Source organism: Mus musculus, chromosome 3 (genome assembly GCF_000001635.26).
Source record: "Mus musculus strain C57BL/6J chromosome 3, GRCm38.p6 C57BL/6J".
Lineage (NCBI taxonomy): Eukaryota > Metazoa > Chordata > Mammalia > Rodentia > Muridae > Mus > Mus musculus.
In genome coordinates this window covers 114,374,903-114,391,152 of record NC_000069.6, presented here as the reverse complement: position 1 = coordinate 114,391,152, position 16,250 = coordinate 114,374,903, and positions in this window count along the sequence as shown.

Below are 16,250 nucleotides of genomic sequence, written 5' to 3'. Positions count from 1 at the left end.
ACACTAGCAAGATTTTGCTGAAAGGACCCTGATATAGCTGTCTCTTGTGATACTTGGCTGGGGCCTAGCAAACACATAAGTAGATGCTCACAGTCAGCTATTGGATGGAGCACAGCGCCCCCAATGGAGGAGCTAGAGAAAGTATCCAAGGAGCTAAAGAGATCTGCAACCCTGTAGGTGCAACAACATTATGAACTAACCAGTACCCTGGAACTCTTGACTCTAGCTGCATATGCATCAAAAGATGGCCTAGTCGGCCATCACTGGAAAGAGAAGCCCATTGGACATGCAAACTTTATATGTCCCAATACAGTGGAACGTCAGGGCCAAAAAATGGGAATGGGTGGGTAGGGAAGTTGGGGGGAGGGTATGGAGGACTTTTGGGATAGCATTCTAAGTGTAATTGAGGAAAATACATAATAATAAAAAATATTAAAAAAAGAAAACATTTATTTTCCATTGAGAAATTTGAGGGAATACTAATGATCAAAACTAATTTCAAATATTTTTGAAAAATTGGACTGTTGTAAAAAGAGATGAAAAAGCCAAATGACATAAAATACAAATAATTAAACCAGTCTCTTCAATTCTGATCTCAAAACTCTGCAATGCAGTTGCTTATATTTTCTGGAAAAAAAAATCCTGCTCACTTTGGTGCTAAGAGTTTATAACAGTATAATTACCTTAAAAAATTCAAGGTCATATAGTAACCACAAATAGATTGTTCTGTTGAGACGGGAATTAATAATGATCTCCCTAAAGTCAATGGAATGGGGCTGAAAGAGGACTACAGTTGCTCATGCAGGCCTCGAGAAAACAAGCAGTGTGCTCACATCAAATTCTCAGTCTAGGAATTCTCCCTTTTTCAAAAGTTTTTCCCAACTAGGGATAAACACAAGCAAGCACAATGAGATAAAGGGCTAGAAGAGGGTCACATTTCTCTTCTGAAAGAAAACATGAAGCTTCTTCTTTACTCTAAGGTCCAGTTTTTCCTGAAAGAGCTAATCTAAATACTGGACAGAAAGGAATCTGTACATTAATAAATATATTTTGCTGCATGTGAGTAGATATAATTGACCAGATTTTGTAGGTAGTCACGAATGTGAGCCAAAACGATGCCATAAGTACTGTAACAGGAAAAAAAATGTAGAAATAACTCCTAGCTTTTATCATTTTCTCACATTCCCCCCACTAACTCTTGCAATGGCCTTTGGGGATCTGAGTGATTTTCAATACTGAAAATACTTCATCAATGATTCCAAATTCAAGCATTATAAAGCAACATATATTTTTAAATTATAAAGCCAGATGGAACTGGGGATAACCTGTTCTACTAATGAAGTCAAATGATGGCCTTTGCCACCCCTGAGCTGCCTCAGGTTTTGTTTTTTATTTGTTGGTGTTGTTTTGGTGTTTTGTTTTTGTTTTTTTTCTCTTCTCCCACTATGGAACTTTTCCATGCCCTGAACAATGTAAAGTGGGCACAGGGCACTTCCTCTATATCCTTTCTTCTTTCCTGATTCCTGAATCTCCCTTTGAACTGTACTTCTGCATGGCCCTTGGACTATGAAAATGCAAGCCTTTGGAAAATTCACTAAGTAAATCTGTTACCACGAGGTTATATCATTTCTACCACCAGCACCATATAAATACAAAGCTGGAATGCCTACCTTAATACTAGGTAAAGTTGACTACAGAACACAGGGTATTATCAAGCTTTAAAAGGGATATTACACTATGGAAAAAACAGTTCTGAAAATGACAGAGAACTTTGGTAGACTATGAAGGAAAATATTATCTATAACTAGACATGACAACATTCTCCCCTTTCTTAAATGATTAAAAGAACATCCAGTGATACTGTGACAGAGAAAAACCTGTCCATCTAAGGGTTTATGTGAGGAGAAACCCATATCTATAGTGTTTTAAATTTGTATATTGTTCATATAATATATTGTTATATTCTTTTGCCTCACCAAATTACTCACCAGAGCCTCCCCATCTTTGTATCCACTGAACTTCATTCCCCATTCTACCTCAAAGAAAGAAAAAAATAAAAAAACAAACAAACTTGTCCAACTACGCCAGGACATAGGGTCTGCCCTTGGCTGTGGCTATTATTCACAGGAATTCTCCATTGGAGAAAATTGATTTTTACATTCTTAGAAGGTATCAATTGCAGATAACTTCCTCTTAGGAGTCAAACTGTGTGTCTATTTGAACTTCTGTGCTGGGGTTCTGAACCTGTTAGGTCATGTGTAGGCTGTCACTGTCTCTGAGTTCAGGGATGTATCAGACTGTTGCATCCAGTCGATACTGTTTCCTTAGAGCCATCTACCACCTGTGGTTCTGACAATCCATTCCCTACCTCTTCTGTATAGATTCTTGAGCCTTGAAGGAAATTTAAAACATTTTAGAATTAAGTGAGAATGAGAACCTGGTATGGAGCATAATGAATTAGAAAGCAGTTATAAGGAGGATCTCACAGCACTAAGTGCCTCCTGATTCAAAAGTACTTGAGAATTCTTCCACTAGTTAGCCACAGTTGAAAGCATCACGCCCTCCCAGATACATAAATGGAGTAGAGAACAAGACCTAATCAAACCTGCGACTGAATTCAATAAATGAAAAATGACAAAAGGCAAACAGATACAAGCATCAATGAAACAAAAGAGATCTTTGAGAAAATTAAAAAAAAGAAAAACTTAAACTTTAACCAAATTAACCAAAAGATGGAGGATTAAAATCCAAGTAAATTTAATTAGAAATGAAAAAGGAACCCTTACAACAGACACTTAAGGAAACTTGGAGAATCATGAGGAAATGTGGATAAATTTCTTGATATACACAAACTACCAAAGTTAAATCAAGATGAAATATTCAACTTCCTATTTGGTTGCCATAAGCCTCATCCAGCTTTCAGATGAGGGTTCATGTGTAGTCTCACTGCATCCTGTCATGCTATGTTCAGTTGATATCCGTGGGAGGTCTGCACTTAAGGGAAAAAGGAGGGCCAGTGGATCTAGGTGAGGGAGTATATGACAGGAGAACTTGGAAGAGTAGAAAGTGGTTAAACTGTGGTCAGGATGTATTGCATGATGGAAAATAAAGAAAAAAAAAAGAAAGAAAAAAGAGAGACAACTATAACCTCTAGTGAATTAGAAACTGTAACTAAAACTCTTGTAACTAAATAATACCCAGGGCCAGATGCATTCAGCAGAGAGTTCTACCAGACCTTCAAAGAACTAGTGCAGTCCTCAATGTTTTCTACAAAAGAGAACCTGAAGGAACATTTTAAGATTCTGTTTCTAAAGCAACTTACACCATGATAGCAAAACCACACAAAAACTCAACATAAAAGAAAATTATTGGTTCATATTCTTTATGAACAGAGATACAAATGTTCTCCAAAAAATACTTGCAAATCAAATTTAAGAATACATCCAAAGTATTATCTACTATTTACAGTCTTGAACTCCAGATGTTAGTGTTATGAAATTATATACAATTGCACAGGAAACATGACCATGTTCCACAATGCTCTTATCTTAAGAAATGCAAACTAATAGAGATCATACCGAAGTCATTCTCAGATGATAATAAACTAAAGTCTGGTTAAAACAGTTATCTGAATTATGCCCTCCAGTATTTAAAAAAAATCAATCAATAAACATAACTCCTATATCACATTAAAGAGGAAGTCCTCCCCCCCACCAAAAAACAAAAACAAAAACAAGAACATTTTTAATAGTACTGAACCTAAAAGTAAAGATACATCAAGATTGGTGTGATGCAGTGAAAGCAACATCCAGGAAGAAAATTCTAACGGATGCTTAAAACAAAATGCTAAAATGCTAAAGTTCTCATGGATATTCCATCTGCCTGTGTTCAGTTATTAATCTCTATGTCATCAGAGTGAGGGTCAAAAGCTTTACACAGCCCTGTATAAAAGAATTCCACACTAACTTTCTGATCTCATTTCTTCAAACTTGGAAAGTTGTAGTGAGGTTTTTGGTTTCTTTAAAAACCACAGAAATAGGAACACACTTTTGTTTCAATCTAAGGTATGGTTTGTGGGGCTGTTTCAGATAGTCCACAGCAGCTAACTTTGATTTACTTTGTGTGCTTACAGGGGCCAGATTTTGCCAGCTGCAGATAGTTTCTGCAATTGTGTGAAATTTGGAAATTTCGGGACATTTCTTAGGATATATAAATGCTAGGGTCCAGGAGAGGCTGGGTGCATTGTTGGTTGATTGACGGTTGTTGTTGGCTATTGTTGGTTCTTGGACATGGTTTGTTAAGCAATCATTTACAAAAAGGAAACAGCAAAAGGAAGAAATTAGATGTCCTGGTAGCAAAGATTCAACTTGCTATATGGAAACTAATGACTTTTGTTGCTGTAAATCTCCAATCCAAATATGCCCCAGCAATGAAAACACAACTCAATTAATATGAATACATGCTGTGCGCCTAGATTGGGCAGATCTACCGCTACACTAACATCTTCCACATCTATGAGACTCCTTAGAACTTGCGGTTTCTCAAGGTCATGTGCTTCTGCTCCACTTTTCTTCATCTTCCTCCTCCTTTGTATCCTCTCCCTCTTCCATTTTCTCTTTCTTCTCTCCCCCTCAACCTTCCACTCCACCTTCTCTTTATCTGCCCAATCATCAGCTCTCCTTTATTTTACAAATTAAGGTGGGAAGCAGGTTTACAGGAAATCACCAGACTCATTCCTTCACAAGACTCAACCCCTCATAGGAGAATGTAATTAACATAAAATATAATTAGCCCCAGGGCTATCCGCAACAGTCCCTAATCAGCACTAAGTAGTCTAACAGTAAATTCATACCCTTTTGAACACCTGACTTTATTCAAGGAAGTCGTTCCTTTCCACGCTATCCACTTTTCTTTTATCAGGTGTTAGGGTTTGAAATGGTGGAAGAAAAGGGGTGGAGATGGTGGAGAAAAGAAGAACCCTTAGGGTAACAAAAGACAAACTACAGAAGGTAAAATAACTACTTCTAGCATTATCTTCTTTTCAGTAGGTTCTCACTGTGGCAGTAGTAACTCTCTGCTTTTCCAAGATCTATGAGTCCTCTCTCCCTTGATTAACTTTCTTCAGCTTTAATTATCTGAAATCCATTTCTGACCACCCAGTGTCAACCACCACTCTTTGCTGAGGGTAACTGCAAGGTTGTATCAAATAGGCCTCAAATACATTAGATGAAAATATCTTCCCCAGCCGTTCATCAGTAGGTCAGTGGCATGGCTCTCCTGTACGTGTCCCAGATGGTTCCAGGCTGAGTGGAACCAAGCTGCCATTTCCAATTTAAACAGGCTTCACTACAATGCAAAATAACTATAAAATGAAAAGAACACAGCAGCCATTTGTTTTATTTGTATATTACTGGCTAGAACTGAAAGCTGTACATACAATAAATGAAACTCAATCCCACGGCAAAGGCTACATGAGTGATCATGGCAGTCAAGTTAAAGGGCATAATATAAATTTTGATAAAAATTAATATGGTACATTCTTTTTATTACATTTATTAGCTCCTTTTGTAAAAGAAATCCATTAGCAATTGGGTTTTACTAACTATGCATTTGGAGAAGAATAGGTGTTAGGAAAACACGTAGTTCAAGAGCTTCCTTTGTTCCTTTGAGTACTGATCATCAATAAATACCTAATTATTTTCATGTTAGATAATAAATAGGCCCCCAAACTGATGATTTCACAATTAAATTATAAATGTATTGAATGGAATGAAAATAATTAGCAGCATTAAAGATCTATAAACATATTCTTTGGAGACAGAATGTAGATAAAAGTGATTACTTTCAATTCTAAGGCAATTTAGACACATGATATTTTTCTTCCTTATTATTGAACATTTACACCTATAATCATGGCTCTCATCCAACCAAAGGATTCTACATATATTTCTACTATTCACTCTCAACTATCTATACCCGTAAATTAATCTTTGAGGGAAAAGATTAAAATGGAATTTTTGTAATTATGAATGTGTTAGGAAACAAAACTTGACCTTTAATAAGTGAGAGTAACTAAAAACATTCTTTATTACAGTAAAAAGAAAATCTCTATTACTTGGCAGAAAACTATTTTGGACACAAGCATGCAAAAAATCAAAACAAAATAATACAAAATAAACAGGGGAAATGTGAATCACATGAACTCAACTGAATTAGGAGATTTCAAAACTACATTCAGTAGTAGTTACATAATTGTTTTCTTTTTTACTTTTTTTATTAGATATTTTCTTCATTTACATTTCAAACGCTAACCCCTTTCCTAGTTTCCTCTCTGAAAGCCCCCTATACCCTCTGTCTTAGTCAGAGTTTCTATTCCTATACAACATCATGACCAAGAAGCAAGTTGGGGAGGAAAGGATTTATTCAGCTTACATTTTCACATTGCTGTTCATCACTGAAGAAGTCAGGACTGGAACTCAAGCAGGTCAGGGAGCAGGAGATGATGTAGAGGTGAGGGAGGGATGTTCTTTACTGGCTTGCTTCCCCTGGCTTGCTCAGCCTAATCCCTTATAGAACCTAAGAGTACCAGCCCAGAGATGGCCCCACCCACAAGGGGCCTTTCCCCCTTGATCATTAATTGAGAAAATGCCTTACAGTTGGATCTCATGGAGGCATTTCCTCAACTGAAGCTCCTTTCTCTGTGATAACCCAAGCTGTGTCAAGTTGACACAAAAATAGCCAGTACACCCCCCCACCCTGCTCCCCTACACACCCACTCCCACTTCTTGACCTTGGCATTCCCCTATACTGGAGCATATAAAGTTTACAAGACCAAGGGGTCTCTCTTCCCAAAGATGGATGACTAGGCCATCTTCTGCTACATATGCAGCTAGAGACATGAGCTCTGGGGGTATTGATTAGTTCATATTGTTGTTTCACCTATAGGGTTGCAGACCCCTTTAGCTCCTTGGGTGCTTTCTCTAGCTTCTCCATTGGGGGCTCTGTGTTCCATCTTATAGATGACTGTGAGCATCCACTTCTGTATTTGCCAGGCACTGTGATAGCCTCATATGAGACAGCTATAACAGGGTCCCTTCAGCAAAATCTTTCTGGCATATGCAATAGTGTCTGGGTTTTGTGGCTGATTATGGGATGGATCCCCGGGTGGGGTAGTCTCTGGATAGTCCATCCTTTCATCTTAGCTCCAAACTATAATATACATTTTATACACATATTACCAGATGCTTTCTATTTCTCTTGAGAAATCAGAATTGGGCTCACATATTACATAGAAAACAAAAGGTATTTTAAATACAACTATTACTGCAATAGTGTCTGGGTTTGGTGGTTGTTTATGGGGTAGATCCCTGGGTGGGGCAGTCTCTACTTTCTTTTTGGAGGCACTTAGAGCTATGAGTTTTTCTGTTAGGACTGCTTTCATTGTGTCCCATAAGTTTGGGTATTTTGTGGCTTAATTTTCATTAAACTCTAAAAAGTCCTTAATCTCTTTCCTTTTTTCTTCCTTGACCAAGTTATCATTGAGTAGAGTGTTGTTCAGCTTCCACGTGAATGTTGGCTTTCTATTATTTATGTTGTTATTGAAGACCAGCCTTAGTCCACGGTGATCTGATAGGATGCATGGGTTAATCTCAATATTTTTGTATCTGTTGAGGCCTGTTTTGTAACCAATTAAATGGTCAAATTTGGTCCTGAGAAGAAGGTATATTCTTTTGTTTTAGGATAAAATGTTCTGTAGATATATGTTAAATCCATTTGGTTCATGATTTCTGTTAGTTTCACTGTGTCTCTGTTTAGTTTCTGTTTCCAGGATCTGTCCATTGATGAGAGTGGGGTGTTGGAGTCTCCCACTATTATTGTGTGCAGTGCAATGTGTGCTTTGAGCTTTACTAAAGTGTCTTTAATGAATGTGGCTGCCCTTGCATTTGCAGGTATAGGATACATTATGGTCTTTATTTTACATCCATTGATGACTAGTTATATTTTCAGTTTTCATGTATTTGTAATAAATTGCATTTTTTAAGAAATCACTATACATATAATTTGCTTATTTTCCTTTTTAAGGATTTATTTACGTGTGTGTGTGTGTGTGTGTGTGTGTGTGTGTGTGTGTGTGCACATAGTCACATGCATACAACCTTATGGTTATCTGGGGAAAGCAAATGTAAAATCCCTTAGAGAGAAAGAGGAAATAAACAGTGAATGTGGCAAGACATTTAAAAATCAGATGTAAATCTGAGGGTGTGATTTAATATTTGATTGCAAAATTTATCTAAAAAAATAGAGACTTGATTGTGAGATGTTTGTAGAATTAAGGGATTTAATCTCTGGGTGTGAAAATAGGTTAAATTTCATGTTTGAATTATCTTTAAGAAATGTAGCCCTTTGAGAAGAGAAACTCTGAGTTGGATACATATAAAGGTCAAAATGGAAAATGGCAAATTCTTGGGATATAAAAATATCTATGATGCAGGTTGGTACTGATCTGGAATATATATGTAGCTGATCAAGTCAGAAGGAAGGAGAGAAAGAAAGAAAGAAAGAAAGAAAGAAAGAAAGAAAGAAAGAAAGAAAGAAAGAAAGAAAGAGCGAGCAAGTACACATTCTTCCTGGATTTTTGTCTCCAGCTGCATTTTTGAATTCCTTCTATGGCTTTGGTAGAGTATAAACTCTAACAGGCAAAATGAAATGAACCGTTCCTTCCCTTCATAAAAGAATGTGTTTAGTATTTACACACATATGCATACATTGTCTTCTTATTTATAGTGACAACAGTAATACATTAATCTATACTATGTAGCAGACATGTATGGGTGTCTCTTCTATTTGAGAATTGTTTGTTCTATGTGATAACTGAGGGACATTTTATGTTTTTTATTTCAGGGGTACACATGTTCTCACTTTTGACAATAAAAGTACACTTTGTACAGGAGAAAATAAATTTAAAATGGCAATAGCTTTGGAACTAGAATTTGTACTTGTTGAAGTTACCTTAAATATGCATACATATAGGTGCAAAATATTATTTAAAAGATTCTTATTTTAATATAAACTATGGTATGGCATAATTTAGAAAATAAAAATAATTGCTAAAGCTCCAGTAAGATAAGTTTTGGAATAAGCAAAGAAATCAAGAAGGTAATGTTAAACTAAAAGGACTACTAAAACATACATTTATATAAATAATATAGTTACTCTAAATTGTGATTATTATCTTCGTCTTGTGAGATTGAAAATATAATAGAGTAGTGAGATGCTGAAAGACATTTCACAATATAGCATTTTTATGCATTTTATGTCAAAGTTAAAATATCTTTAAGCATTTAAAGGTGACATGTATTCATTTAAATTTTTAAATTCCAACGTGAGCATATCTTTCTATTTTTGCTGATAATTGTTTAAGTGAACATAGTTTATTTTGACTTACATCCCAATTTAATATTCAAAATGTCTTTGTTTGCTTTTAAATTAAGATGTACCATTTAATACCCATTATTTATTTGTGTATGTGTATAATTTGTAGATTGTATAAATGTGCTTCTTTTCTTTTTTCTTTTAATTTATATTTTAATTAGGTATTTTCTTCATTTACATTTCAAATGCTATCCCAAAAGTCCCCCAGACCCCTCCCCTTCTCCCCTACCCACCCACTCCCACTTCTTGGCCCTGGCATTCCCCTGTGCTGAGGCATATAAAGTTTGCAAGATCAAGGGGCCTCTCTTCGCAATGATAGCCGACTAGGCCATCTTCTGATACTATGCAGCTAGAGACACTAGCTCTGGGTTTACTGGTTAGTTCATAATGTTGATCCACCTATAGGGTTGCAGATCTCTTTAGCTCCTTGGGTATTTTCTCTAGCTCCTCCATTGGGGGCGCTGTGATCCATCCAACAGCTGACTGTGAGCATCCACTTCTGTGTTTGCTAGGCCCCAGCGTAGTCTCACCAGAGACAGCTATATCAGGGTCCTTGTAGCAAAATCTTGCTAGTGTATGCAATGGTGTCAGCGTTTGGGGGCTGATTATGTGTTTATCTCATAAAATAGGTAATAGATATTTCCAACTTTAAAAGAATTAACAAAATGTAGTTTACATATTGAATGATTAAAAAAATAGTAGAAACCAAATATAAATATTTCATACAAATACCATAACCATAAATTGTAAGAACACATCTGCACTTAAACTGTTTTTAACACTGCTGAGAGATGATGTTCTCATTTAGACAAGGTAAGACCTGAGTGGTCATATAAGGACACACACACTGTCCTGTTTCTAGAGTGCTTGAAAGCCAGTATGGTTTTCTCTTAAGAATTTCTTCTCCTAAAGTCCAGTATTTCAGCATTTGAACTTTAAAATTAAGGGCATATATGCTGAAAAGATAATTTATAAGCATTAAATGTTAGCAATAGGGCACGAAAGATGACTTTAGCAGGTAAAAAGCTGGTTGTACAAGCATGAAGACCTGAATACAGGCTGCATGGTTACAGCCTGTACATACACACATAGATTAGTGAGACGGTAGTTACAAGGAACATGATATTCTTTCTGTATTTTACAATTCAATACATCTTTTAAAAAACTTCTGAGTATATTTGTAATTTGTTCTTGCTGAGTACTTATAAATTAATTGTTCATAATCTAAGTGTATATAAATTAGCAAAAATAAACATTTTAAACAATTTGCCTTTTAAACATCTGTGAATGTAGTACTCTGTAACTATTTGTTGTTTATTTAAAACAGATTAGTATCACTGGCTATTGCACATTCCCTATCATTACAGAATAGAATGATCTCCAGCACAGCTGTCCCCAGCAATCCTCCCAGAAGCTTGTAAATTTACATCATTGGCTTCTACAACACAATTAATTTGTGCGTGGTTCCTAGCAGCAATTAGCAGCCGGCACGAGTTTTAATGAAATAAACTTGCGATTCCCACAGGGACTATTTATAATGAACACTACAAAGCAACATGAGCTTCAAACTGTTTACATTAAGAATTGATTAATAACAAAGCCATTAAGCTCCATATTCGATTGCATATTGTGCCAATTTAAGGGATTCTGCTAATTAAGTAATCATAATCATTTGCATGTGCTATATCTAATTAACTTTTTATATCTCTTTAAGTTTTTCCTCCAGGACCAATAGCATTCAAGTGGCATTAGCAAAAGGAACATTGAAACCATTTCTTGGAATATTGTTTCCTGATAAAGTGGATTTCTATGAAAACACTTGGAGAGTCTAATCAGAGAAAGTGCTTGTTCAGGACAATTACTTTGGTATACACTACATTTGCTCTTGAGGAAACGGAGTAACATTAGGTTAGGGTTAACGGGTCTTTAACAAATATCTATGTAAATGAAGTTCGGAAACTTGCTTTAAAACTTCTGAAAAACTTTAAAATTAGAGTTTTAATGTCTGAGATCACTGTATTCACTGTATTGATCTATTCTTTATTTATGTTATTTAGAAACTTACATGTTTACCTAGGAAAATATGTAATGATTTTTATTTCATGAGGATGACACATTCAGAGTAGCCCCACCCTCACAAATAAATCTTATAATCAATCATGTCTTCTATAAGAAATTTGAAACTATCATTTTATTACCAAAAGGTAACTTGTAAAACTAAGTTAATTTTCAATAACTTTAAAATGTTGCAATCTCTAACTCCTTAAATATAGTTTTGAGAATAATTATATAGTTTTGAGAATAATAGTACATAAAATTGGTTATTATAAATAAGACTTGCAGATTTGATTATTGACATTATCCAGTTAATTGTATTTTAGAATTAATCTGGTTTTTGCTTGTTTGTTTGTCTATATCTGAATTTCTGTTTGGAATGAATTGCCTGAAATTATACTTACAATTCACTGAGAGTTGAATTTCATTATGGCTAGTTCAATTTATCACACTGAGTATTAACTATACTTGAAGCTCGGTTTTCCTAGGTCTCCATAAAAACATTCATTACTAATTCAGAGATTTAAATAAAAAATAGCTTTATCATCATTTGCAAATGAGAAAGTCAAAAGTAAAGTATTAAGTAATTTTTCAAAGTTAAAAAAAGGACAAAACAAACAGCAAAACTAATACTTTGTTCAATTACGCATCTCTGAAATCATAAGACATTTTTATCAATACCCCTAATCTCTACTAAGGTTCAAGAAAGATGTAGTAGATGATGTAGATAAATGTAAAAGTTTGAAGATTAGGAGAGTGCTGTGAAATGACTTTGACATGGTTTTTTTACCCATGTACTCAAGACAGTTTTGGTTACTTGCACATGGCCAGTATAAGGTCAAGCCAGTCAAAGTTTTAGCATTGATTGTGGGAGGTGCTCTCCAGAAACTACCACTTAATGAGGAACTACTGTCAGGTGATAACTTCTAAGGGAAAAAGGATCATTATTTTTTGAGACAGTGGCTATATATAGGTTTGGCATGCTTCATTGGATTGACCCATACTCATGGGACTGTAACAATTAAACTTAAAATATTGTCATAAAATGAAAAGGTGAGAGGAGTGGGTGGTAGTTGGTTATTGTGGGTATTGGAGGGCCAAAGAGGATAAATATGTTGATTTTCCATTTTATTATGTGTAAAACTATCTGTAAATAGTAAACACAGGGACCAAAAGTAGATCAGTGATGGAAAGAAAGGCCATTCAGAGACTGTCCCACCTAGGGATCCCTCCCACATGCAGACACCAAACACTTATATGAGACTATTACTGATGCCCAGAAGCACTTGCTGACAAGAGCCTGATATGACTATCCTTTGAGAGGCTCTGCCAGCCCCTGATTAAGACAGATGAAGATACTCACAGCCAAACATTGGATGGAGCCTGGGGACGACAATTGAAGAGTTAGGGAAAGAACTGAAGGAGCTGAAGGATAATTGCAACCCCATAGAAAAAACAACAGAATCAACTAACTGCCCCCGACCCACCCCAGAGCTCACAGGGATCAAACCACAAATCAAAGGAATAGTTGGAGGGATCCATGGCTCCAGCTACCTATGTAGCAGAGGACTGCCTTATATGGCATCAGTGGGAGGGGAGACCCTTGGTCTTTTGGAGCACTGATGCCTCAGTATAGGGGGATGCTAGAAGAGTAAGGCTGGAGTGAGTGGGTGGGTGAAGGAGCACCCTCATAGGGGCAAAGGGAAGGGGGAATGAGTGGGATGGGGGTTTTGCAGAGGGGAAACCAGGAGATGGACAACATTTGAAATGTAAATAAATAAGATAACCAATGAAAAACTATCAATAAATAAACAAAAATGCTTGAAAGACAATTCTGTAAATCAGTAAACACACACACATACACACATACACACACACATACATACATCAACAACTGCAACAAAATCTTATCAGACTTACAAAGCAGTACGTTTCTAAAAAAATCTAAGGACTTATTTCTTCAAATCTCTACAATTATTATATTATTACTTATTGACAACAGTGAAGAATCTTTTGAATTTCTTACTAAAAAAATCTATTTTATATTATTTGCGGGCTTGGTTAGGATAGTCATAAACTACAATTCATTCTGAACCTGAGACATCTCTCTTTTGACCAAGAAAAAAGAATAACAAAATATAAACCTAAATCAGCTTGGTGTCAAATTTTCTGTCCCCTGGTATTTCTTTGGGGGGAATGATATTTTAATATATAAGAATACTCAGTATTTTTAGACCAGTACTCTAGAAATGTCATTGATAAGATATGGCACTCAACAGTTATGAGACAGCTTTCCAGTCTCTAGTAAGATTTTAGAATATGTCTGAAGCCATTCTACTGCTGACTTTGAAAAAGTAATTCATTTCAAGTCAAAGGGTTAAAAAAAAAAGCCATGTAGAAAATGTGTTTATTTTGTGCTGTTCTTTGTTTTTATACGTTCATATTCATTTTATTAAAGATTTATTTTATATTTTTAGTTATATGTATTTGTGGATACATTTGTGTTTGGGTGTGTGCTTATGAGTGTGGATACTCATGGAAGACAGAAGGTATTAGATTCTTTAGAGTGGCAGTTCAAGGTAGTTATTAGCTGTGTAACAAAAGTGGTCTGGACTGAATTCCAGAACCCTTAAGGACATTTTTCTGACCATACATCAAGAGATTTGAGGAAGGTCTATATTATTAGATCTAAGTTGTAAAGCAGCTACAAGATAGTCTTGAGGACCCAGAGTCAAGATTAAAAAACAATATGGCTAAAGAAGGTAACTCAAAGTGTGTCATCTCACATTCAGTGGGAATTTTTAGATTTTGTGATGTGTTTCAGAATTTCTTTCAGATTATAAAGCAAGTTGTGGGTCAATAGAGATAGCAGTTTATGGCATAACAGTTAATAGCATGGATCATTATTGCAAGTGTCAGTGTCTAGTTCCCAACATCCATGCCCAGTGTCTTACAGCCACCAGTAACTTTATCTCCAGGGTATTTGCATTCTGCCTTAGTTAAAGTTCCTATTGCTGTGAAGTGTGACTACACTTATAAAGATACATTTAACTAGGGATATTTTACAGCGTCAGAGGTTTACTCTATTGTCATGATAGAAAGCACAGTAGCGTGCAGGCAGACATGGTGCTGAGAGTTCTACATCTTGATCTGCATGTAGCAGAAAAAGGGCTGGTTTGCACTTCTAAGACCTCAAAGCCATCCTCACAGTGACAGACTTCTTCCAGCAGGATATGCCTCTTCTAAAGAGGCCACACCTCCTAATAGTGACATGGGGTCATTCCTATTCAGTCCACCACATTCTACTCTCTGGTACTCATAGACTTGTACCCATAATATAATGTAAAATGTATTTAATCCAACTTTACAAGTCCCATATTCAGTAATAGTGTCAAAATTCAAAGTCCAAAATTCAAAGTCTCTTGTGAGGCTCATGCAATCACTTAACAATAATCCCCTGTAAAATCAGAATAAAAAAGTGCATCACATACAGCATATAACACGACCAGGTATACATTACTATTCCAGAATGGATGAAAAGCAATATGGTAAGGAAATACTGGACCAAAGGAAAACCAAAAGCCATTCGGGCAAGCTCCAAAGTGAATCTGATATCAAAGTGCTCTTCTGATCTCCAATTTCTTTTATTTTTGTTTATTGCAGCACACTTCTCTGCCTAGGGATGGTTCCACTCACTCCCTTTTAGCAGATGTCCTCATTGGGTATCCAAGAACTCTAGTATCTTCAGCACCTTAGGGTCTTTAGGGCAATACAGGCTTCACCTTCAGATATACACAAAATGGTCACTCTGAGCCTCCATGCAGGAACACCTTGGCCATACACCTGGCCTCCGTGGCTCTCCTTAGTCTCTGGGGAAGATTCCCTAATCCCTTTCTTCTACTTTGACTCTAGATCTTCATAAGAGTTAACACTAATAACCATATGACCAAAAGTCAATGCTAGGCTGTTTTGAGATTTCTTCTGCCAACAGAATTAACCCAAAACTCTTCATTTTAGCCTCAGGCAGATTTTTCCAGCAAGGGCAAAGAAAGCCACATTCCTTGCCAAAATATCACAAGAACAGCCTCTAGTCCACATACTAAATTTCATCTCCACCAAAACATCTTGAGCCAGGCCCTCACAGTTTAAATCACCCTCAGTCCCACTGTCTTGCATGTTCCCACTAAGATGGCTGCTGATTGAGCCCTGCTTATATCTTTCAACTGCTTTTCTAGTCACAAGTTCCAATGTCCACATTCCTCCAAACAAAAGCATAGTCAGGCCTAACACAGCACTGTCTCACACCCGGTATCAATTTCAGGCCTAGAAAGGGTTTTTATTGCTGTGAAGAAATCATGATTATGGAAGCTCTTATAAAGGAAAACATTAATTGGGAATGGCTTAAAACTTCGGAAGTTTAGTTTATTTTCATCACAGCAGGAAGCATAGCAGTATGCAGGAAGACAGGGTGCTAGAAAAGTAAGTAAGAGTTCTACATCTTGAATGCAGGTAACAGGGAAAGCTTGAGCTTTTGAGATCTCAAAGCCTGCTGGCAAGATGACACACTTCCTCTGGCAAGCCCACACATGCTCCTGTGGGCCAAGCATATAAACACATGAGTCTATGAAGTTATTCCTATTCAAAGTACTGCATAGCCCCTCATGTGGCCATCCTAACACTAAATCACACACACACACACTAAAATTTTAAAACAAAATATTTACAGGCAATTAGCATTATTTCCTTCTTGCTCAAAAATTATA